This window comes from Tenrec ecaudatus, unplaced genomic scaffold (genome assembly GCF_050624435.1).
Source record: "Tenrec ecaudatus isolate mTenEca1 unplaced genomic scaffold, mTenEca1.hap1 Scaffold_57, whole genome shotgun sequence".
Lineage (NCBI taxonomy): Eukaryota > Metazoa > Chordata > Mammalia > Afrosoricida > Tenrecidae > Tenrec > Tenrec ecaudatus.
The window spans coordinates 432,448-459,757 of NW_027459480.1; the positions used below are offsets into that span (position 1 = coordinate 432,448).

The following is a 27,310-nucleotide window of genomic DNA, read 5'->3' on the forward strand; positions in this document are numbered from 1 at the left end:
ACAATCGAAAATATCTACAAAGAAAATAGTAAGAGAAATCATGCAAGAAAACTTCCCTAACATCACAAAGCAGGAGAAAATAACTATTTAAAATCTAAGAAAACCCAAACAGGACAGAATCCAATGAGAAATGCTTTGTGATATATGGTAGCCAAATGATCCAATTCCAAGGTAAAGAGAAGAATCATGAATGCAGCTTGGGGAAAAAAGTCATCTACAGAGAAAAATGATAAAGATAAGCTTGGATGTCTCAGAAAACATATGCAGGCGAGAAAACAACAAAGTGACTCGTGTCATGTTCTGAAAGAAGAAAGAAGATTGACCAAGAATCTTGTGCCCTACAAAATAATTCCTCAAATATGAGAGAGAAGTAAAGGTATTTACAGATAAAGAACAATTAAAGGAATTCAGAAAGACAAGACCAGCATTACAAAACGAGGATCACTATTGACAGAGAATCAATAACAGCAGACAAACCTGAGATCATCAGACAGGTAACAGCACCCAGAAAACAATACAATGAAAGCAGTATTCAGACCAACACAGGACACCAATAAAATCACAGCAATAAATAAGGACCAACAACAAAGACAAACACAGCAAAATTATAATGTCAAACACACATATATCAATAATGAAACTGAATGTCAATGCATTGAATGCACCAAGCAAGAGACACAGGGTAGCAGACTGGATTAGAAAGCAAGGCTCACCTATAAGGTGCCTACAAGAGACAAACCTAAAACTCAAAGACAAAAATTGGCCCCAAATAAAATACTGAAGAAAAATTTACCAAGACTTTGGCAACCATAAAAAAGCAGGAATGGCTCCATGATGCTCATCTTCCAGACACAATCGCTGAAGACAAAGCAGGTGCATAAGCAAATGTGGTGAAGAAAGCTGATGGTGCCCGGCTGTCAAAAGATATAGCATCTGGGATCTTAAAGACTTGAAGATAAACAAGCGGCCATTTAGCTGAGAAGCAGCAAAGCCCACATGGAAGAAACACACCAGCCTGCGTGATCACAACAGGTCAACAGGATCAGTTATCAGGCACCAAAGACCCAGAACAAAAAATCATATCAAGGTGAATGAGGGGGCATGTGGAGTAGAAACCCAAAGCCCATCTGTAGGGAACTGGATATCCCCTTACAGGAGGGTGTTTCCTCCCCGCCACTCTCATGACCCCAATTCTACTTTACAAATCTGGCTAGGTCAGAGCATCTACATAGGTGGAGATAAGACCTGGAAGCTCTCAGGGCCAATATTGAGAGTAGCCATATCAGGAGGGTAAGGGGAAGGTGGGGGGAGAAAGGAGGAACTGGTCAAAATGCTCTACCTATTACCCACTTCCAGGGGCATGGACAACAGAAAAGCGAGTGAAGGGAGATATCGGCCAATGTAAGACATGGAAAAATAATAATAATTTATAAATTATCAAGGGTTCATGAGGGAGGGAAGGTGGAGAGAGATGGGGAAAATGAGAAGCTGATACCAAGGGCTCAAATAGAAAAAAAAATGTTTTGAAAATGATTCTGGCAACAAGAGTACAAATGTGCTTGACACAATGGATGTGATATGGATTGTGATAAGAATTGTATGAGCTCCCAATAAAATGATTTTTTAAAAAGGAATGGCAATATTAATCTCTGATAAAATAGACTTCAAAGTAAATAGCATAATTTGAGATAAGATTGAACATCATATAATGATTAAAGGAATACAAGAACAAGACATATCATAATAAACATGCAAAGTCAAATCAAACTAACTGCTATCAAATTCATGCTGACTCATAACAACCCTAGTATTGATTTCTGAAACTGTAACTGTTTACTTGAATAGAAAGCCCAGCCTTCCTCCCTCGGAGTTGCTGGTAGTTTTGAACTGGCAACCATGCGATTGCAGCCCAACTGGTAAACAATACACCACCAGGGCTCCTTATAATAAATATATGCCCCCAATGAAAGATCCTCAAATAAATCAATTAAACCCTCATAGGGTTGAAGAGAGAAATAAATGGCTTGACTAATTGGAGACTTAATTTATACCAATATCAAAGAAAGACAGATCATCAAGGCAGAAATTCAGCAAAGAAACAGAAAAGCTAAACAACACAATCAGCTAGCTTGGGCTCCTACACATACCCAGAGCACTCCACTAACAGCAGCATGGCATCCATTCTTCTCCAGGACACTCAGTATGTACTCTAGAATAGACCACCTGCTAGACCACACAGCCAGCCTTACTAATTAAAAAACAAACCAACATTGAGATCCTACAGTCTGTTTCTCAGATCACAATGCTATAAAACTGGAAATCACAATTGATGTATGTATATGTATGGATTGTGATAAGAGTTCTATGAGTCCCTAATAAAATGTAAAAAAAGAAAAGAGGAGAAAAAATGATTAGGGAAAAGAATGTACAGATGTGCTTTATACAATTGATGTATGTATATGTATGGACTGTGATAGGAGTTGTATGAGCCCCTAATAAATTGTTTAAAAAAAACAAAACTGGAAATCAACAAAGTAAGGAAGAGGAACATAAAACTAAACACAAGTACAATGAACAACATAATACTTAAAAAGGACTGGTAAGAGATCAAATAATAATTAAATAAAACACTTTACTACCGTTGAGTCAATTCTGACTCATAGTGACCCTACAGGACAGAATAAAACTGTCTCTGTAGGTTTCCAGACTATAATTCTTTATGGGAGTAGAAAGCCTCATCTTTCCCCCAGGAGTTTCTGAAATTTTTGAATTGCTTACCTTCAGGTTAGCAACCCAACATATAAGCCTTACATCACCAGGGCTCAAATATCAAATAAGAGATGAAATTGAGAAATGAATGAAAATGGTAGCACAATATAACACAGGGAAGGCATTTATCAGAGAGGAAATTATAGCAATCAAGACACACATGAAAAAATGAGGGAAAATCCACAATCTACACCTTAACATAACACATGCATCAACTGGAACAAGGGCAGTGACATAAACGCTCAGCCAACAAAATAAACCAGAAATAAATGAACTAAAAAACAGAAAAACAATGGAAAAGCTCAATAAGACTGGAAATTGGTGTTTAGAAAGGATCAATAGAATCGACAAACTGCTGATAAATTTAACAAAGGAAAAGACAGAGAAGATGCAAATATCTAGAATTAGAGATGAAAAAGAAAAACGTGACAACAGATTCAAATGAAATTAAAAGAAGAAGAACTCACTACTGCAAAAGACAATAAGTTTGATCCTGGAAGTGGACAAATACCTAGAAATACATCATCTACATAAATTAATGCTGATGCGTTTCGAAAACCTGAAGAGACCTATAAGAAAAAAGAAACAGAGAAGGTTATCAAGTAGCTCCTAAACCAGAAAAGGCCGAGACAGCTGGTTTCACAGGGGGAATTCTACCAAGTCCTCATTGACGATCCGTCACTATTCCGACACAGAATACAGAAAGGGCCAACAGACCCCCACACTCATTCTATGCAATGAGCATATGCCCGATACCAAAGCCAGGCAAAGACCCCGCAAAGAAAGTGAACTGCAGACCAATATCCCTCAAGAAAAAGACACAAAAATTCTCATCAAAATTCTGACTCATAGAATCCAATAACATATCAAAAAGACAACTTGCCATCACCAAGTGGAATTCATACCAGGGGTTCAAGGATGGCTGAACATTAGAAAAGTAATTAATGTAAATAACCACATAAGCAAGACAAGAATAAGAACCACATGAGCATATCAACAGAGAAAATGTAAATGACATTATCCAACAGCTATTTCTAATTTTAAAAAAACCCAAGAAAAAAACAGAAAAGGAAATTCCTCTGCAGAATAAAGGCCCTATATAAAAAATTCAACTGCCAATATCATGGTCATTGGGGGATAAACTGAAAACATTTTCTCTGAGAACAGGAACCAGACAATGATTCTGCATATCATTACTCTTACTCAACAATGTGCTGGAAGTCTTAGCCAGAGCCATTAGACAAAAAGGGGAAATCAAGGACATATAATTGGGGAAAGAAAAAGCTAAATTCTCACTATTATCAGATGATATAATTTGATAAATACAAAACCAGAAAAGATTGTTAGAAACAATTGAGGAATTTGGTAAAGTAGAGGGGTATAAAATTATCCAGCAGAAATAAATCAGATTCCTGTATACTAGCAAAGAGAACTCAAAAATGACATCCAGAAAATAATACCATTTACAATAGCCACATGTGTTAAGTTGGGTTATTTAGACAAAGAAGACCAACGACACTCTTATATGTACAAGAAAGAATTTTTATATCAATTAACTTCATATCAAGAAGGCTCCCAGCCCAGTCCAACTCAAGTCTGTAAGTCTGATGCTGGATTAGTATTTTCAATTGCCGTGTAGGCATGTGAAACTTGAACATTGAATAAGGAAGAGGGAAGAAGAATCCATGCTTTAGAATTGTGGTACTTTTGAAGAATGTACCATGAACTGCTAAATGGACAAACAAATCTGTTTTGGAAGAAGTTCAGCCAGAGTGTTTCTTACTGGCAAGGATGGTGAGACTTGATCTTACATACTTTGGACATGTTGTCAGGAGAGACCAGTCCCTGGAGAACAACATCATGGCTGATAAAGTAGAGGGCAGTGAATAAGAGGAACTCCCTCAAATAGATGGATTGACAAAGTGTCTGCAACAATGAACTCAAGAGTACCCACAGTTGGGAGGATGGCAGAGGACTGAGCAGTGTTTCTCTTTGTCGTGCATGGAATTGCTATGAATCAGAGCTGACTTGATGGCACCTAACAAGATCAATAGGATTACTATATGAGAGGGTACCCCAAAAAGTCTGGAATTTTTTCAAAGCTATATATTTAATTTTTTTAACAAAACAACCTTATTAGCTTCAAAGTACTCTCCATTACAGTTAATATACTTGTCAAATCTGCATTTCCATTCTTGGAAACATTTTACAAACACATCTGTTTGGATGGCTGACAGCTTCTCCCTCTTTTTTCTCTTCACCTCTTCTAAGTCGTCAAATCATTGTCCTTTCATGTCCCGCTTCATTCGTGGAAACAAAAAGAAATCTCATGGAGCAAGGTCAGGTGAGTTAGGTGTGTGGGGCAAGAGAAGCAGGCTGTTTTTTGTCAAAAACTGGCACACTGAGATGGCTGCATGAGCAGGTGTATTGTCATGGTGGCAAAACTGGTCCCCCGTCTGCCACAAATCAGGCCTTTTTGGTCACACACTGTTACACAATCTTTTCAGAATCTCTAGATGAAAGACCTGATGAAAAGTCCAACCTGGTGAAATGGACTATTCCCCTCACATTAAAAACAACAACAACAACAACAACAACAACAACAAATAAGCATCATCTTGATCTCAGATTTCACTTGTTGAGTTTTTGGAGGGTGAAGTGACAATGGGGTCTTCCACTAGTGTGATTGATGTTTGCTTTCAGCGTCATGTCTCATTACCAGTAACGAACTTGGTTACAAAAAGTCTGGGTCGCTTCAGAACTGTTATTTCAAAGCATGGCATGTTTCCACTCAGTGTTATTTTTCTTGTTCAGTCAGAACCTGAGGGCGCACATTTTCCAGCAACCTCATTCCCAAATCTTCCGTTAAAATTTGCTGAACCAAGCTCCAAGATAGTCCCTATAACTTCTCCATCTCTTCAATCATCTGACATGGTCTTTGAGCACAAGTGCACAAATTATGTTGACATTTTTGTCCATTTAGGACAGACATCCAGAAGATTTGTCATCAATGGAAACTTCACCTTTTTTTTTGAAATGAGAAAACCACTCGTGCACCTGAGTTGAATAAACTGTGTTCAACATCACAACTTTTGCAGTATTTTCCCCAAGCAGGACACACAATTTCAGTCACACACTGTTCTCTTAAATCAGCCATCACGAAAAACGAGAGTCAAGCAAAACTGCTTTTATGAAAAAAATCACTGTGACCAAAGAGAACTTTCCCAGGTGATGCCACTTGGTGCATGTGGTAGTCACCTAATCTGCTGTCAATTTGAGTCTTAAGGGTTTAGGGGTGGAGTCTAGTCTGTCAATCTGAAGATAGCCAATGTGACCTCTGTGTGGGTATGGCCTTCTCCTGAGAATTCTGGGAAATCCAGTACTTCCTCCTTGGAGGCAAGAGACACCTCTCTCTGCTACTTCCTAGGGGACATTGCAGAAGGCAAGCTACATGGACATAACCATATCTCAGAAGCTGGAGAAGCCACAGAGAGACCCCTGCCAGCACTGAGATGCTTACAATGCCACTAGATCTAAAGACTTTCTACCCACTGGCTTATGATCTTCCTGTATTTGGCTTCATTGCATGTGTTTGGTATCGGACATATAGGCTAATATCAGACTTATGGCCTTGGATTGGACTGGGTTGGGATGCTTTCTCAATGTTCAACTCCTCTTGTATATAAAACTCTTTCTTATACACATATGTGTGTCCATGGATTTGTTTTTCTAGTCTACCCAGATTAACACAATGCACTAACTCAGAGCAGGTTACTCCATGCTCACCTAATGGGAAAAATGCATATTATGAAGGCTCTGCCAAGTGGAGACTTTTTTTTCTTCCATTTTGGGGTACCCCTTGTGTTACCTATATGGATGATTTATGACCTTCTCTCTTAAGATGGTAAAGATACAGTTACTATGAATCAGGGGCCTGTGTAAACTATAGACTTATGAATACATTTTGAACATTCACTTAATTATAACCGTTCTTGTGACTTGGTCATATGATCACTGAAAATATGGTGCTATTGTAAAGTGTGGCGAAACATCAGATGGCACTCGCCTATTGCAAAGGATAATGTGTGGGGCCTTAAAGGCTTGTCTTGATCCAATTTTTGTAACTAATGAAAGCCAAGACGAGAGAAGGGAATGGCATTAGAGCTTACCTTCTGTGCATCCAGTTTGCATAAGGCTGCGAAGGACAGGGAAAGTCCCAATACATTGTCAGGTTACCAACCTGGATTAAGCCTCGAGGGAATTCCCTCTGGCTATTGGCCATGAATGGGAATGGCCTTCCTATCAGACAGATTGCATTGGAATTGGATCAATGTAGATGTATTGCTGTTGTTGGTATCATCAAGTCTGTTCCATTTCATAGCAACGCTATGTAGAGCAGAACGAAACACTGCCTGGCCATGGGCCATCCTCACAATTGTTCATATGTATGAGCCCATTGTCATGGGCACCGTGTCAGTCCATCTGGTCAAGGATCTTTTTCTCTTTTACTGCTCCTCTAATTTACGAGTCTTGATGTCCTTTTTGAGACTGGTCTCTCTTGATAACACGTCCAAATGACATAAGACAAACCCCTTTTTCTGTCCCTCCACTGCTTCCCGCTGATAACATGTCCACAGCATGGGAGATGAAGTTCTGTCATCCTTGCTTATAAGGAGCAATTTGTCTTACTTCTTCCAAGACTTATTTATGTGTTCTTTTGACAGTCCATTGTACTTTCAATATTCCTTGCCGGCCCCATAATTCAAATGCATAACTTTTTCTTTGATCATCCATATACCATGTACAAGCTTCACATGAGCATGAGGCAATTGAAAATTCCAGGGTTTGAATCAGGCACACCTTAGTCCTCAAAGTAGCATCCTTGCTTTTCAGCTCTTTAAAGAGGATCTGTGCTGCATATTTACCCAATGCATTGTATCCTTTGATCTGTTCACCGATGCTTCTAAGAACATGATTGCGAATCCAAGCAAGGGGGAATCCTAGATAACTTCAATCTTTTGTCTATTTATCATGATGGTGTTACCTATTGGCTTTTCTTCACATTGAGTTGTAACTCATACTTAAGCCAGCAATTCTTGATCTTCACCAGCAAGTGCTTCAAGTCCTGCTCATTTGCAGCAAGGAAGGTGCTGTCCTCTGGCTATCGCACATTTTAATAAGCCTTTCTCCAGTCTTCTTCATAGAGCCCAGCTTCTCTGATTATTTCTCAGCAGCCAGATTGAAATACAGGCAAAGTTGGGTTAAAAGTTAACACCATATGCTTTGTTTCCTGTTGGACCAATTTTAAATTTGTTCTAGGTTTTAATATTTTCTGCTTTCCTTTCAATTGAGATTTTTCTCTGATTTATTTCATTGTTGGGCTTTTTGTGTTTGCTTTTAGTTTGGGGTTTTTTTCTGCGTGTGAAATCTAGGATAAGTAAATCTATAGAGACAGTTTCTTAGGGTTAATGGGGAAGTTTGAGGGAAATGGGGAGCTACTAAAGAGAACAAGAAAGTAGAACTATTCCAAAGTTGATTGTGGTTATGACTGCACAACTCTTTAATATGATTCAACAATTGGAGTTGAAAAATCAATCAATCAATAAAATCACAACGGTTGTTACGCATGGCCAAGGGGAGTCCAGAAGTGTATGTGGTAGGTGAACTTGTCTACCACGTTGAACATGTGGAACAACAGATCGCATTGGCATACACATCTTGTCTCTTGCTGGCCCTGCCCTCTGTTTTGGTGTTCTCCATGGCAATTTGATCGGCTTCCATGTTTCCAGAGTAGATCTGCTCCCTAAGGTCTTCAAGGCTGAGGCCGTTTGGAAGCAGGGCACCAGACTCTTCCAAGGCACCTCTTGGTAGACTTGAATTCCCCAGCAGTCTGATGCTTTACCGCTTACAGACTCCTCATTCCTTTTCAACTTCTCAGAGATGTAAGAGTGTGGAAATGCTCTGTCTTTACTTATGTGGCCACTCTGTAGAAAAGACAATTGATTTTGACTATAGTGTATTTAGTCTAACTGACAAACAGTTCATAAAAATGTCACTTTAATAAAATAGAAATTATTTTGATTAGTATAAATTCCAGTTAGAGACTTCAGTTTATCTTATAAATAGACTTTAAGCCTCATTGCCAATTTGTGAACTTTCAGAGACCTACTAGTAATTGTTTGACTTTCTGTCATAGAGAATGCAGCCAAGTGACAAATAGAATCATCATTTTAATATGCTGAGGCTTGCATCATTGAATGTGCTATGAGGCTGGGATAAGGTATTTAAAGTACTTTAAAATGGACAACAAACAAACACAACTTCTAGTTAAGATGGCATGTGCTTCAGAAACTACACATTTCCTCATGATTTCATCAGGGAGTAATTAACTGAAAAGATGAGAATGGTACCGAAGATTAATGATAACATCAATAAGCTGTTTGAACTCAATAGGCTAAAAAAGGAATACATCGAACATAGCAATTAAGCACATTTGGTTTAAATAAAGCACCTTTAGTTGCCAGGAATATTACCCACTGTGTTTGTGTTTTCACTGGGAAATGTTTCTTGGGATTGGGGTAATGAAAACATTTAAAAAACAATGGGAACAATAAACTAGTTAAAAAGAGTTCAGAAAGAAAGCAAGAAAAGATCCTCTGGCCATTAGTATTTAAATTCTCAGTAAAATTCCAAGGCAGATATTAAAGGGAAATGTATACGTGCATCAAGAGAGAAATGAAAGCTTGTATGATAAACAGCATGAGCATATAAAGAACAGATCATGCCAGAGATATTCAATTGCATTCCTTTGATCAAATTACCAAGTGGATGAAGGGAATTTAGTAGATGCAATATATCTGGGCTTTACTAAATCATTTGCTTTATGCTTTATGAAAACCTACTTAAAATTTTAATTAAAATTAGCTTAACTATTTACACTGCCCCATAGACTGAAGTAAACTCACAAATAGATAAAGAGAAATGAGACTTTGCAGCCGTATCTGCACTGAGGGAAAGGACTGTGGAAAGTCCCCCGATGGCACGAGATGTAGAAGGAACAATTGTATGCTAAGGACAATGAGAACTGTTAAAAGCATAGAGGGGTGAGATGCTAATGTCGTGTTAGAAATTTCAAGGTTTTTCAAATATTATAATTCAATATTCATTTTAAGGAGCTTAGGAAAAATGAATTCTTTCGCAACCTGATATATGATGCAGATATCAATAGTTTATAGATGTGCTAGCAGGAGGATATCTAGTTTATCACTGGCAGATGGTTTTCTTTCTAGAGAACCTTGAGTGATTGAAATCTGCCCTATTAAAATTATTATGTCAATAAAGCAAAGGGCCTTACGTCCTAAAGAGTGTAAAATTTGTAACAATAAACTTGTATTTCCTGTATACATCTTGATAAGTATTATCTGAGATCCTTTCTAGTTTTGGGTCACTATTAATTTTCCAGGGCTGTTCTAGCAACACACTAACAGGAAGGTGGCTTATCACAACAGGAGTTATTGACTAAAGTACAAATCAACATGTCAGACAGGCCAGGCTCCCTCCAAACCCTCTGGGGGCAGACAGAGCCTGTCTTGTGTCTCTCAACTGTTAGCCTGAGGCATTCTTGGGCTAGTAGATGTATCATTACATGACTGTTCTTCCCTTGTCTGTTTTTCTGTATCTCTTCTCTTCTTTTATAAGGACTTCGCGCAGATTTTATTAGTACCTACTCCAGTATGACCAAATGTTAACAGACGTTAACAGATGACAACATCTTCAAAGACCCTATTACCAAATAAGTTCACAATTACAGGTACCAGCAGTTGGTACTTCATATCTTTTTCAAAGACAAGTCAATCTGTAACACCAATTAATAATCATCTTTGTTTACTCATAGCCTTTAAGTATATAATTAGCATAGTGATTTCATGTTATTATCATCCATATTATCCCTATTATAATAAACAAAGTAGCTATTGTAGTAATTGTTTCATTCTTTTTCTTATATTTCCCCTCCTGACATTCATGTACCTGATACCAATATATTGCATAATATGTAGTCTGAATACTATACTTTCTAATTAATCAATCACATCATAACCAATCCAGAATGTGAAAATTTACACTTTCAAGCAAATACTGTTTATAGACACACATCAAAACTGAATCTCATTCTGGGTAACTAGGTAATTATAATATTATTGTAATTTGCAGTTACTGTCACTAGATAGTGGAACTAGCTAATATACTGATTTTTAATAAAGTCTAGAGCTCCCCACTCAGAAAACCAAGCATTCCCCAGGGTGGCTGATTGCAAAAGCTCTCAGGGCACCTTAGCAGAAAAACCCATCAGCTTTGACAGGGTTGGGAGATACATTTTCCCTCCACTCTACTTGTGGTAAAAATTTCCCCGTGCAACATATGCTTATAAAAGTTGGCTGTGTCTTATAAGCTGCCAAAGCTTATAAATGAGAAAATACGGTGATGTGTTCAACAGATATGTAGTCTTCCCCCAACTGTAGCACAAGCTCTTTTTAAGTCAAACGTTGTTACTATGAATCATAATTCTGTTTTCATCACTCGATAGAAATGTAATTGAAAAATAACACACTGGGATTATTTTAGGACCAGAAATTAGCATAAACTGTGAAAAGAAAATGGGTAACAGAAATGATATTGTCATTTTTTGACTTTGGACATTCATCAACACTTAAAGTCAGAGCTGTGTTATACCCATAGAATTAATTCACACACGAGGCAGAATTTTAACTGATTAAGTTTTGCTATTTTTTGAGAAAAAATAAACAAACATAAGACATGTTTATTTGACAATGAAGAAAGAACATGAAAACAAAAAAGAGAAATATTTTAAAATCCTACAGAACACTTATATTTCACTACATTGATCCCCCACTGCTCTGTCAGGCCCTGGCTCATGTATGGCTGTGGGGCTTGACGAAGTCACCAGGATTTTAAATCCCAGAAAGGTGACTGACGGTAGACAGGCTGTAGTGGAGCTTCCAGCCTAAGAGAAGCTAAGAAGAAGGAAGAGGCATTTCACTACTGAAAAATTAACCACTAAAAATCTTATGAAGAGCAGGGGACATCATTTTACATACTAGAATCAGAAAAAAAACAAAACAAAAGTATTGCTGCTATGGTTCCAGTTCAGACACGAATGAGTTCCTTCCAAACAAACTGGTTTATACCTGGCTCAGCCATCAGCGACTGGCTGCCAACAAGGTAGTTCAGTGATACTCTCGTGTCAGTCCATTGGAACACTTCCAACAAGGTCTACTCAAGTAGTTGCTTCCAAGGACAAGTTAAAGGAAAGGCAGAAAGGTCAGTTCAGAAGATTTTGATCACTTGGGGGCGTGGGCAGACTTCAAAGGACAAATCTTTTTTTCATTTTATTGTCTTTTTTAAAATTTAATCATTTGATTGGGGACTCATACAATTCTTATCACAATCCAGACATACATCCATTGTGTCAAGAACATATATACATTTGTTGCCATCATCATTCTCCAAACACTTGCCTTCTACTTGAGCCCTTAATGTCTGCTGCTCATTTTCCCCCTTCCTCCCCACTACCCCTTAACTCACAAACCCTTCATAATTCATAAATTATTATTATTTTGTCATCTATTACACTGTCTGATGTTTTGCCCTACCTTCTTCTCTGCTGTCCCTCTCCCAGGGAGGAGGCTATACGTAGATTCTTGTAATCAGCTCCCCCTTTCTACCACATAGCGTCTGGGGTCTTAAAGGCTTGAAGATAAACAAGCGGCCATCTAGCTGAGAAGCATCAAAGCCCACAGGGAAGAAGCACACTAGCCTGTGTGACCATGAGGTGTACAAGGGACCAGTTATTAGACATCAAAGAACTAAAAATCACATCAGTGGGTGCCCACCTTCTTGATACAATCACTGAAGACAAACGTGTGCATAAGAAAATGTGGTGAAGAAAGCTGATGGTGCCAGGCTATCAAAAGATGTAATGCCTGGGGTCTTAAAGGCTCAAAGATAAACAAGTGCCCATCTAGGTCAGAAGCAACAAAGCCCACATGGAAGAAACACACCAGCCTGTGTGACCACAAGCTGTCGAAGGGATCGGGTATCAAGCATCAAGGAACAAAAACTCATACCATTGAAAATGTGGGTGAGTGCAGAGTGGAGACTCAAAGCCCATTGGCAGCCAACCAGACACCCCCTTACTGAAGGGTTGTGGGGAAGAGATGACCAGTCAGTGTGTAGGGTAGCAAAGATGAACATACAACTTTCCTCTAGTTCTTAAATGCTTCCTCCCCCCCACTATCATGATCCCAATTGTACCTTACAAATGTGGCTAGACCAGAGGATGTACATAGGTACAGATAGGAGTTGGAAACACAGGGAACCCAGGACAGATGACCCCTTCATGACCCGTGGTGAGAGTGGCGATGCCTGGAGGGTGCAAAGGACTAATCTTGATAGATTTTCTATAAGGGCATAGCACAATCATTCGGTGAGGAAAGGTCCAGTAAAATTGTGTCAAGGAATTTTCCCATCACAACAGTGCACCTGCTCATTCTTTGTGGGAAGCAAATTATCCTACAAGAACTTAATAGGAAACCTTATCCCATCTGCCCTACAGCCCTGATATCACCCCTTCAGTCATTGTGATATTGACAAAATTCAAAGAATATTTAGACAGAATATTGTTGTAGGCTCCCGAGGATGCCCAAAGTTTTGATTTAGTCTAAATCAAAGAGCACATTCTTCAGGAAGGATTACAGAGATGGAAACCACCTTCAGAAGTCTATAGACCTAGCTAGAGAACAATAGCTTCATATTTTGAAATTTTTGTTTAGTAAAGATTTCTGTGATGTTTTTGGCAATATTTTTTAACTTAACTTTTGGTGCCGAAGGTGGGCCCCTCAGGTTAGAAGGTATTCCAGATAAGGCTGGAGAAGCCATCTCCTCAGAGCAGAGGTGAACGCCGTAGTGGACGGCGGCTTTTGAGACCTTCATCTGCGGGTGTGACATGACGCAAGATGAGAAGAGACACTGGCAAACATCCATTGCTATTCAGAAGTTGGAATGTATAAAGTACAAATCTAGGAAAATTGGAAGTCATCAAAAATGAAATGGAAGGCATACAAAGCCACATCCTACACTTTTGTGAGGCGAAATGCACTGATCCTAGCCGCTTTGAATCCAGTCATTGGTTTAGTATTGCTGCAATGTCACAGTGTCAGGCATTCATCATTAGAAACGAACATTTCAACATCGATACCGCAGTACATCAGGTTTATTAACAATCTGCAGATAACACAGCCTTGGTGGCTGAAAGAGAAGATGGGAAGCTCTTGTTAATGAAGACGAGTGACTGCCGCCTTCTGTATGGACTGCAACTCAGTGTAAAGACTGAGATCCTCATCACATCATGATAAATGGAGCAAATATTGACATTTCCCAGGACTGTATCTTGCTTGCACCCATAATCAATGCTCATTACAGCACTAGTCAAGAACTCAAACAAGGCATTCTATTGGACACTCTGCTGCACAGGGTTCTTTGAAATGAGGACCATGGATGCTATATTGAGGACTCACGTGTGCTCGGCCTAAATCAGGGTCTTCGCTAAAGAGTGATGTATTTGAATTATGGTGCTGGGGATGAATAGTGCAAGTACCACGGCCTAACGGAAGAACAAACAAACCTGTCTTGGACAGAAGTACAACCAGAATGCTCCTTAGAAGCAAAGATGGCAAGACATTGTCTCACATACTTTGGATATGCTCTCAGGAGAGACCAGTTCCTGAAAAAGCACACTGTGCTTGGTCAAGTAGACAGGCAGCAAAAAAAGAGTAACTTTCCAGAAGACAGCTTGCCACAATGGCTGCGACAGAGGACTCCAACGTAACATTTGTGGAAGTGTTGCAGGACAAGACAGTGTTTCACTCTGGGGCTGCTAATCCCAAGGTCAGCAGAGTGAAACCACCAGCACTCCTGAGGGGAAAGATGGCGCCTGAACTTCCTGGGGGCAGTTCTTGTCCTCTGGAGTTTCTGGGAGTCGGCATGGATTCAGGGGCTGTGAGATTTCCTTCTCTGAGTTGGAGCTGACTTCACAGCACTGGTGGCAACAGTAATTGAAGTACAAGATGAGCAGAGGTAGGATAATGACCAGACGTCTTCAAGGAAGACCAACTAATATGACTATTATTCAAATGTACACTTTGGCCACTAATGCCAAAGATGAGGGACTTAAAGAGTTTGACCGTGTTCTGCATTCTCAATTTGATGAGATGTGCTATCAAGATGTATTGTCAATTACTAGTGGTTAGAAATTTGGATAAAAAGATGATTTTGAGTTTGGAAAAGATGGCTGTGGTGATGGAAACAATGTTGGAGATCATATGATAGAATTTTGTAATACCAGTGATACATTTTGAGTCAAATGGGGTCAAACCTGTCCTCCTGCATCAGCGTCTATAATACTCTATGCACGGACATTGCCAGTGGATAAGACAGCCCAGAGGGATACTGCGTGGTTTAAAACCGGAACAGATGTGGTTGGGGTTTTGTTATTTCTGTATACTTTTTCAAACTCTATGCTCAACATACAATTTTTGAAAATTGAACTATATGGATGAGAACCTGAAATCAAAATCGCCAGTTCCAACTCTTTGCTACATAAATCCGAACAAAACACTGCCTGGTCTTGCACCATGCTCATAATTGTTCTTACACTTGAACCTGCTGTTGCAGCCACTGTGTTGATCCATCTTGAGCAAGGCCTTCTTTTTCACTGGCCCTCTACTTTAGGAGACGGGCTGTTCTCTGGGGACTGGTCTCTCCTGACAACTTGTCTAACGTACTTGAGACAAAGTTTAATCATCCTTGCCTCTAAGGAGAGTTCTGGCTCTACTTCTTCCATGATAAATCTCTTTGTTCTTTTGCCACTTTCAATCTTTGCCAGCATCATAATTCATATCCAATGTTTATTCTTTGGTCTTCCTTATTGAACACCAAACTTTCACTATTATATGAGATGACTGAAAATATGACATGAGTCAGGCGCACCTAGTCCACAAAGTAACACCCTTGCTTTGCAACACTTTAAAGAGGTTTTGTGCAGCAGATTGACCTAATGCACGTGTCCTTTGATTTCTTAATTGCTGTTTCCATGAGCATTGTTTGCAGATTCAAGCAAGATCAAATTCTAGACAACCTTTTCTTTATTTATCATGATGCTACCTATTGGTCCCATCATGAGGAGTTTGGTCTTCTTCACATTGAATTGTAATCCCTACTGAAGGCTGACTTGATCTTCATCAGCAAGTGCTCCTCACTTTCAGCAAGCAAAGTGGTGTCATCTGTACATCACAGATTGTTAATAAGCCACCGCCTTCTTCCTGTAATCCAGCTCCTCTGATGATTTGCTTAGCATACAAATTGAGTAAATATGGCTGGTGGACACAACCCCAATGCACATCTATCCTCACTTTTAGTTATGCGGTATTCTCTTGATCTGTTTGTAAAAGAGCTCCTTGATCCAGGTACAAGTTCCACAGGCGCATGACAAAGTGCTCTGGAATTCCTATTCTTTTTAAGTCTATCCTTAGTTTGTTGAGATCTAAATAGTTGAACGCCTTTCCATAGTCAATAAAACACAAGTAAACATCTTTTTGGAAATCTCTCATTTCATCCAAGATTCATCTGATATCAGCAATGATATTACTCGTTACATGCTCTCTTCCAAGTTGGACCTGAAGCTCCCTGTTGATATTCTGCTGCAACTGTTGTTGGATGATATTCAGCAAAATTTTACTTGTATGTTATATCAATGATCTGGTTCTATAATATGAGCATGTCGCCTTTCTTTGGAATGGGTACAAATATGGATCTCTTCCAGTCAGTTGACCAAGTAGCTGTTTACTAAATTTCCTGGCATAGACCAGTGAGTGCTTCTATGCTTCGTGAGCTTGTTGAAACATTTTAATTGCTATTCTATTGACTATCCTGGAGCCTTGTTTTTGGTTAAGGCTCTCAGTGTAGCTTGAACTTCTTTCTCTAGTAACTTTGATTCTTGTTTATATGCTACCTCTTGAAATGGTTGCGTGTCAACTAGTTCTTTTTGGTACAGCGACTGTATCACTCAATATTTTGGCCATAGAATCTTTTAGAATTTCATCTTGAGGCTTGATTTTTTTCTTGAGTTCTTTCCATTTAAGATATGCTGAATGTGTTATTCATTTTGTATATTTCATTATAATATTTTACTTTGTCTTCTCAATCTGCCATTTGAAATGTTCTGTTTAACTCTTTGACTTTCTAAGCCCCGCCCCCATTTGCTTTAGCTACTCTAGGATTAAGAGCAAATTTCAGAGTCTCTTCTGACATTCACTTTGATCTTTTCTTCTTTCCTATGCTTTTAATGATCTTTTGCTTTCTTCATGAATGATGTTGTTTTCTTTTATTTTTTTGAAGTTGACAAAGATGTTTTTACTTGACTCCACAATCAACACCCATGGAAGCAGTAGTCAAGAAGTCAACTACAATATTGCTTTGCGCAAATCTGCTGCAGAAGTCCTCTTTACATGTTAAACGAAATAAGTAAATCACCTTGAGGACTAAAGTGCTCCTGACTCACAAAGTCATTATATTTTCATTGATTTATACCCAGCTGAAAATCAGGCAATGAAGAAAACTCAGAGCAGAATTCCTGGCTTTGAATTATAGTGTTGGTGAAGCATATTGAGCGTAGTATGGAGTCCTATAAGAACCCTCGGATCTCTTTTGGAGGAAGTCCAGTCAGAATACTCCTTGGATGTGCGAGTGACAAGGCTTCACCTCCCATACTTTGGTTATATCATCAGGGGTGAGCAGTCTTTGGAAACGAACACCATGCTTGGTAAAGAATAGTGCAATGAAAGAGCACAAACCCTCCAGGAGATAGATAGGCACGATGATGAATGATGTTCTTGATGTTGTCTCAGCAACTCAGGTCTCATCGTTCATGTTGTGTTCAATGTATCAAATCTGTCCTTGCGATATTCTCAGGTGGGATCTACTCAAGTCCTATTTTGGCTCTGGTGGACTTGTTTAATTTCTGCTTCACAGTCAAATTACATATAAACAAATGATGTCCTGTTTTACAGTCATTCCCTGGTCTGGCTTACCTGCTAATATTGAGCTTCCTCCTTGTTTCTTCTTACAGATGGAATCAATTTTGTTTCCTACATATTCCATATGGAGAAGTCTATGTGGACAGTCACTTTTTATATTGAACAATGGTATTTGCTTTGAAAAAAATATATTTGCATTGGTCTTGCAAAAGTCTCTAATGCAATCTCTAGCATCATTTCTATACTGTTCCTTCTTCTCGGCTTCTAACTTTTGTGATCCAATTTCCAATAATAATCAATGCATCTTGATTGCATAATTAACCAAGTTCAGAATGAAGAGTTGGTAGAAATCTTTAATTTCTGCATCAGTAGCATTAGTGATTGGTGTATAAATTTGAATAATAATTATCATAAATATTTGTGTATAAGTGGAGTTTTTCAGCACATTTTAATGCCATTTTTGTGGTAAAATTAGGTGCCTCGGCTGATATTCGGGTCAGCTTATACTGAAGTATATATAGTATATTGACTTATTAACTTGCATTTGGATAGATATTATGCTATCACAAACAGCAGTGAAATGTCCTTTTTGACAATATATCAGACACCATTCCTCTTGAATCTATCATTCCCAGCATCATAATTCATAAGATTTTTTCATTCAAAATGGCTAATACCAGTCCATTTCAGCTCACTAAAGCCTAGACCATCAATCTTTATGTGTTTCCTTTCATTTTTCACAACTTCTGAATTTCCTAGCGTCGTAGTCTATGCATTCCAAGTTCTGATGATGACCAATGGCGTTTGCGGTGCTTCCTTCTCATTTTGGGTCAGAGCCCATCAGCAAGTCCAAGTCCCAAAGGCTTTGCTCCTGTAAGCCTTTTCTGCATCCGTGTCATGATGACCCACCCTGCTTTGAGAAGCCAGGGCCTCATGACCCTGCATTGGCACCACACCGAGGCTGCATCACTGGGATGACTCATAGAAGTGATTGTGAATGCAGCCTGACCCTGGCAGTGTTTCAGTCTTCTGTCCATAATGTTTCCATGCGCTGGAACCAATGTGATGTCCCCTAGCACTAATCTGAGTCTTTGATATTCCAGAGAGTTGTGACTCTTTTCAGCATTTATTCACTTCCTTCTTTTCCTTCTTATGTAAATGACGCGGCTATTTCAGCCTACTGGCCTAGAAGAAGTTGTGGAGGTGGTGCACACCATGGGATGGGTACCATCTTTTCCTTACCCAAAAACGCCTCTCCCTATTCCTTTTGAGGACCTTCCAGCTGATGACAGTCTGCTGCTGCTGTACAACACTTCGGAAAGCCCCCAACGGGAGTTAGACGTGGCCCGGGAGATCTCTTCTCCCCTTCACTCTTTTGGTCTCATCAAACCAGACCCATGCTTTTCTGTTCGCTTTGTTTTTATGTCTAGACAATGCAAACAGTACCTCCAGGAACCCAGTTTATTATGATTGGAATGTTGCCACCACTAAGAACGTAAGGCTTTGGGGTTACTTTTGAATATTCTGAATAGAATATTTTTAACTTTTTTATTAAAAATTACTGTGAATTAGGTGAAGGTTTACAGAGATGGTCATAGTTTTACATACAATGAGTCATACACCTTATGATTAAAATAATCCACTCCAATCCCCTCAGTATTTCATCATGTATCCCATATCCCCTGTTCAGACTCAGAGCTGAAGCTTTCGTGGGGATCCCACCTGATCTTTCAAAGAGGTTAACCTGTTTGTTTTTGAGTTGTGATACCATTTTATTTAGAAACATACGGACACCATTAAATCCATACAAAATGATTCTGGTATTTCATTTTTTTCTTTAAAATTGCATGAGTTACACAGCTCTGGATAATGGAAATATTAACACTCTGAATGTAAATTAAATACAAAACAACTGGACTCCTTTCGCACCCCCACTGCTCATCTTCTGTGGCATTTTTCGTTGCCTTTTGTAGATCTTTTTCTTCCTGGTTTTCAATCCCACCCGGGGCTCTGATTTCACCAACTCGATTTTGATGGACTTTTCCTCGGCTGGGGGTTGAGCACACCTGCAGGGGACCATGGGCAGCTCAGTCGTGGGCTCTTTCTTTCTCCGTTTCTGCACCTCCTCCCTTGCTGTCGTGCTTTGTATTTTGCAGCTGTGATGGATTTCTTGATACGGCTGCGTGTTTGGTGACTGAATAGGGTTTTCCTATGAAGTTGGTGCTCTGAGCCTTCCCTGGAAAATCTGGATAAAGTTTAAGACAAAACGTTCCCTATCTCTACCAGAGCAGCATCTTCCTCTATAATCTGGAAATTCTGCAACCATAACCGATTATCCACAATGCTGAAAGCAAACACATGATTCACAAAGGGCTGACAAGGAGGTCAGCTGGGGCGACAGCGGGGCATCCAGAAGATCTGAATTTAGCAGTCTTTTAACAAAGTATCCTGTGGGATTCATCCAATACAGGGTCAAGACACAAAAGGGGCCGAGAAACCTGCAAACAGCTTCCAGTCAACTTGAGTTCAGCTAGGGTATGATTATTCTGAACAAGGAATTTAGCAGATGGTCCGTGAGGTGAATTTGAAAGCCACATATAAAGATGCTGCTTTTTCTTGGCCTCAAAATAGATGCACTTATTAGTTTTTCATTTAGTAGGCCTCATTAATCACGAATAACTTATCTTTATGATCTATTTTAGTATCTGCTTTTGAACGAGGCATCACTATTCTTAAATCTTGCATTAAGCATCTTGTTCTGAAATTTACTCCTCTGGAAGAATAGATGAGAACTTGATCCTTATTCTTCCACTTGCCCTTGCTGACAGGGCCTGGGATATGGTCTATGTATTCCTCTTGTGCCTCCTTTGCAGTGTCATGCTGCTTAGCCGGTGATGGGACATCTTTTTGGTTCCATTTTCATGTCTTGGCTTGGATGACCAGGTTTCCATGCCATCTAATATGATCTTTTTAATGCTTTTGAATTATGTTCCACATTTTCCACTCGTCATGTTCATGACATCCTACTGTGATGCTGCTCAGAGCAGTTGATAGTGGTCAACAAACATGCACCATCTACGTGTTTTTGTCTTAGAATGTTTACATGATCCATTAGTCCATCAGATGAATTATTTCTGTGTTTTTATTTTTATCACTCTTTTTTTGTTTTGAATTTGGTTCAATGTAAACACATTGTTCACAATTAAGATGCTGGAATCGTTCTGAGTTAGGAGGCACCACTTCTATTAAAGAGTTCAAGGGCGGTGGACAATTGGAGTACAACTAGAGAGTCAAAGTGAGGGCAGATGGTTATGATCTTGTTTTAATCCCTAACCTAACCCTAACCCTAACCCTCACCCTCATCCTAGCCCTAACACAACTCTAATTGGCTATGATCTTATAACCAGAGGTTGGAATTGGATTTGTGTGTTGTAACAAAGATTGGTTTTATGTATGTGTATGTATGTATGTAATAATTTTCAGTTATACCGAGCTAGACTCTAAGACAGAATTTTGAATATTATAATATTCCGTTATAATAAAGAGAACCACCATTATTTTCTAATGAAATAAAAATAATTTCTGAGTTGCTCATCTGCTACCTGAGAGAAATTCTGGGAAGGAGGTATTAAGAACCATAGTCCTACCATCTTCCTTACCAGAACACTAACTTCCAAGGGGAAGGCCTAGCTCAAGTTCAAGGGGGAACACCTATATCAAAGTCTTTTTTTCCTTATTTCTAAGACATACTTTATCAGCATATATCTAGGTTCCCCCCTTATTTTCTTGATTCTATTACCAAAATAATACCTTCAGTCAATCTTCTTTCCCGCTGTCTCATATAAATCTGTTTTCTTCCACAGAGTCTCTTTTAATAACACCTATCATTCTATAATTTATACATTTTGCTTGTGTACTTTGCTTATTATCTATCTCCCTCATGAAACTGCAAGCTTGATTAAAGCAGGGAGTTTCATCTGTTGTGTTTACTACCGTTTCTCCATGGTTTTGAACAATGATGGCACACGGTAGATGCCTACTAAATATTTGTTGAAAACATCCCTTAATGAACCATGATGTCTGATGTTCAACTTAAAGCTGCTTTCTGTTCTTTTGAAACCTTCAATAACTTTTTTTTGCACACACAGCTTGAGGAATGAAGGCAGAAACGCAGGATAAAACTACAGGGTGAGCGTTATCTAGAAGGAATGTAGGCAACCTCAATCTAGTTCTTAGGAGGTAAGGCAACTGGGGTTTGGAATTTCCTGAGCACCTGGCTTGGGATTCAAATAATTTTATTTGAGTATTAATTTTAATTATTGAGTATTAATTTTAATAAAATTCAAATAATTTTATTTGAGTATTAAAAATATATTTGATTATTAAAATATATTCCAATTGGGTAGGGCAGTGGAGTGCGTATGTAGCACAATGATATTGCAAGAAAGTCTTGGGTAAAGAGAAAAAAATATTTTTAAAATATTCAATAAAAAGCAAAACTGTTAATAAGTTAAGTGAAATTCACAGGAAAAAAGGAAGCAACATGAGTTTCGTTTAAGGGAAGAGACATATTATATCACTACTTGTGTCATTCTCAATATTACTGTGTGATAGTTTCTCAAAACTAGGGTGATTGGCATGATTGAAATAACTCACCTGAGTCTGAATCGAGGCTTCATTGATTACTATTTAGCTACCTATTTACTTTTTGACTACTATCTACTTTGTTTTCTATTTTGCCTTCAGAAGTGTACTGCCTGCTGTTTGGAGCCTTCTGACATTCCTGGAACATTTAGAACCTGAATAGCCAACAATGGAGGAGTCAAGGATGCTATTTGCAACAAAATGTGTGTTTGCCAGAGTGGTCTTGCAGGAGTATTTGAGCAGCATGCCTCAGCACGGTTATCCAGGGAGATGTTTCAGAGGATCACTTTCTAGGTTGGAGGGTGGATTAGCTAACCTTGCACTGTTCAATTTGCTGTTTTCCTATACATAATCCCTAATCCTGCCATCGCGCTCACCTTCTTCTTACCCCACTTTTCTATATAACGGTTCATCTCTCTCTCAGAATGTCAGAACATTGAGTTTCTTTTCCTGGGCTCTCTATTTCCCTTTTGACCTCTTAGTTTTACTCTGAATAGAGGATTGGAATTTTATTCTATGGCTCTTCCTTGATGATGTTCTGTGTGCACTTCACTGATATATGAGAAACACAAAACTTCAGCATAAAATTTCCTAGTTTGTGAGTCAACAGTGAAGGATAGGTACATAATGCAGCAACTTTTAGATACATAAAAACACTATTATTATTTCATACTGTTTGGTAACGTTATTCTCTTGTATACATTTTCAAAATTTAACTTTTGAGATGTGTTTTCTTCCCCAGTCAATGCTATACCTTTTCTGTTTTGTCACCTAATTTTTCAATCACTGACTTCCAGCTGATAATAGAAGAGAATGAATAATACCCCAGGTGTGTGCTAGATTCTGTGTTTGTATTGCAATAGTAGAAACTACTTGTACATAATGATAGTAGACCATTTCTGAGGGTAATTTAAGTTATTTGTATTTGTGATGTGACACATCTGCAGTATACCTCTGTAACAAGGAAATACTGAATTTATTGTAAAATTTCTTGATGAGGTATAGTATAATTCAATTTTGGTGTAAGTGAATACAATAATTTTTTCCTGTAAGTGATACAGAGAAAATATCTAAATATTGAGTAAATCCTTGTAATTTTTATGTTCACCGCTTTGTCAAAAAGATGTTATCTTCCCAGCAGCATCATGTTATCAAAGATGCAAACTTTAAATCAACAGTTGTTACACCTCCAGCAAGTCATGAATGTTTTCTGATTTATAGCAATCATTCTTTTTATATCTTTTCTCAGTCAAGCTGGGGCATTACAGTTATTTTCATGTAAAAGATCAAAACACTGTGGCTTACTGGTTCAAATAATCCACACCCAGTACTTTTAAAATTAATTGGCTATTGAAATAAATGTGACTTGAGGGCTCTTTTGATTAATAACATAAATATTGTTAACAAATACAAGGTAGAGACATTTACATAAGAATAAAATAGAAGATAACATAGACATAATGAAAAGAATCCTTTTTATGATTTATATTATAATGATATGACAATAAAATATGACCATAAAAGCTGAAGAAATTTGTGGTATTTCAGGAGAGAAATATTACAGTTTTGTTTTTTGTTGGTTTTACATTCTCTTTTTAAAAAATCCACTTTGCCTAAATCAAACAAAGAAGGTTACCTTTTGGTGAATTTGCATAAATAATACTTTGAAGTTACAAACTACAGTACGCTAAAACTGACCTTATAGATCATAAAATTGTTTGCCCAAATTAATAATAATTAATCTGTTTTGATTTATAGTAAATTACAAGTGTAAATTACATACTGTATGAAAATATTTTCTATACAGCAGCTAACAGTTCTGGAAAGAACTTTTTGGAGCTAAATACTATTGCGTACTGATGATTCTGACTTACAGAGTCATGTGAGAGTGAAACTGTGCCACCCTCCTGGGCTGTAACCTTTATGGGAACAGAACAGCTGGTCTTTTCTTCTACGGAGCCTCTGGTGGGCTGAACCACCGAGCTTTCAGTTAGCAGCAGAGATCAGACTACTTTACCATGATAGCATCGGGGTTCCTAAGCACTATTATTGGTTCTATGTCATTGATGAGAAAAGTGAAATCCAGTGTCTGGGTCAGTGCCCAAGTCCTAGGTTGTTAAAACCTAGGTTTTTAAATCCAGAATTAAAAAACAGGATTTTGACTCATCTGAAGGAATAATTGAACAAACATAACCCTTAAACATTTTATTATACTGGCTTTGACTATAGTGTCTTAGAAAAAACTGGGAGAGTCTGATTGAAATGAAAAGAAAAGAGCTTTTATTGAGAGAGGCGTCAATTTACAGAGGATTCTTAACTGAGACAAGGGGGAGACAATTCACAGTGTTTATATATGGAGTTTTAATAAAAATTCAACAATTGGTAGATATTTAAGTAATAGTTACAAAATTGGGTGATAGTGTATCTGATTGGAAGATTATACACAGTTTCTAAAGTGCTTTTTTGTTGCTGTTTTTTTCTTTTTACAAAGTGATCATTGCATTGGGTACATTTGGCCTTCAATCATGAGAACTTCCCCTGCCTGCATGGCTGCAGGGTGGACATACATAATTCTAAAGTTTCTTTTGGGTAAGCATCTTTTCTGAGAAGTGTTTTGGACATTGCTTCCTAAGCGGCAAACAAAACTTTTCAGTAAGTAATGGAGAATTAAGATCTGAAGTTGCTTACTGAATGATTTTCTCAAGATAGAATAGAAATTACAGGAATGAAACACTTCCTTCCTGGTGCAGAGGTTATATTTGATTTGAAACAGAATTGTTAGCCTTGACCTTACCAGAGTCACCCTCCTACATTAAGAACCCTAAATTAATTAGAGTTGCTCTCCTCCAGCAGGGAAGCACGTTTGCCAAACCCACACCAAGAACCGACCGGCCGAAGAAGCCAATGTAGAAATGGCCATGTTTTTTACCAGGGAGACCTAAAAATGTGGTTTAATTATACTCAAGAAGAAGAAGCAAAAATTACAGGTAGAGGGATAACAGTTCTAGTTATTTTCCAAACTAATTTTAGCTTGCTTGTGGAGTCCTATGCACATTGCAATTGTGCTTAACATTCTCTCCAAGGCCACTTATTGTCAACAATCAAGAATCACACTTTGGACACATTTCTCGGGCTCGAATAAGACAACTTCATAACGTGGTTACGTTCTTGATAGAAGTGCTTTCTCAACACATTGATTGGTTTATTTTATTTATCAAACACACTAGTAACGTAGTAACTGTGTGCTAGCTACTGTTGTAGGAACTTTGACATATTCGATTTTTGAGATAAATTCTATTATTGTCTCATTTTATGATTAAGATGACTGAAGCATAGCTTAAATAACTTGCTCCCATAAAACGTAACCGGTGAATGGTAGAGATTGGACAGAAAACGGGTTGCATTCACAATCTGTACTCTTAACCACACTACATTAGGATTCTCTGTATCACCCCACTATTGCTACATTGTTGCATTTGGCAAACCACCTCCAAACGTCACGATTCAGCACAAGGATGCTCTCTTCTTGTTTACAGATCTTCCATTTCAGTCAGGTTTACATGACTTCAGACGGGTGCAGCTGATGGCTCTGCTTTCAGTTCTAATCCAGGCTCCTCACCAGACTCTCAGCTAGGGCCCAGTCTATTCCATATGTGTGTGCAGAGAGGTTCACGCCCACGAGGAGCAGAAACAAGGGCAAGCTCTTCTCAGGTAGATCACCAGAGGACCAAGCTAAACTTAATAAGTACATTAACTCGCCTTTAGAGTGAGGCATGTATTAGCTAACACGACTTTACGCTAGTGAATTAGAGACATTCTCACTCTACATTTGTTTAATACAAGAAGAGCTTGTTGCTCCACAGCACGCCATATGAGCAGACTTCCTCAAGTGTATTTGTGGATTCAGCTAGGCCTCCATGTATCCTGGCTATTCCTTCCTCTAGCAATCAGACATTGTTCCGTCATAAGGGAAGGTACAGAAAGAATGGGAATTGGCCCTGACGGTAGCATCCTTTAATTCTCTGTATTACATTGGCTAGAACTCAGACACATCGTTCCTAACTCTGAGGGAGAAAGGAAAATGAACTAGAGTTTGTGCTCCAAGAGGGTATTGGGTTTGGTTAGCATCTAGCCAATTTTGAACATGCAAAACGAATCACGTGATTATACAACAATGAGCAGATATCTGTCTACACTTGTTCTTCATGCTATAGCAGCATTAAGTGCATTAGAGAGGTACCTTAAATCCCTTACTAAAATGAAGACAGAATATTAGCATAAAATCAAATCTTTAGGATAATAAATTCAACAAACTACTAGGGGTTTTTTGTTGGTAGTTGGGTGGGCAGGGTGGTCTTATAAAAGTAAGAAGTCACCAGCCACCTCTTTGAATTCCTAGTTCACACTATCATGTAAAAATGAACTTGGAGTATGAAAATCCATAGTTTGCACCAGAGTGAAACAGTTAAAAATGTGTAAATGTGAGTTTTTGAAGTCTCAAAGCAGTTTGTGTCTTCTGAGAAAAATATTTTGAGAAGACATTGTTTTTTCCTAGAGCCATAAGAAACAGACATTGATCTTTGGTTTTTATGAAAGTACACTGCCTTTCTGCAGACTCTCAACTACATCACATCTTCCAAAATTAATCTTCCACCATTTTTTTGTCAATCGTGACCAGTTAACACTCCATATCATTATTTAACCTCATGGTTTTTCTTTTCCTTTTTTGTATTCAGAAAAATAAAATTATTCATACGAGACAGATGGAAGATTAAGGATTAAATCTA

General features: G+C 38.4%; 1 pseudogene; it reads right to left on the reverse strand.

The window, feature by feature from the left end:
- Positions 1-19,776: 19,776 nt before the first annotated feature.
- LOC142436749 (ribosome biogenesis protein BRX1 homolog pseudogene) lies at positions 19,777-20,795 on the reverse strand (annotated as a pseudogene).
- Between the last annotated feature and the right edge of the window lie 6,515 nt (positions 20,796-27,310).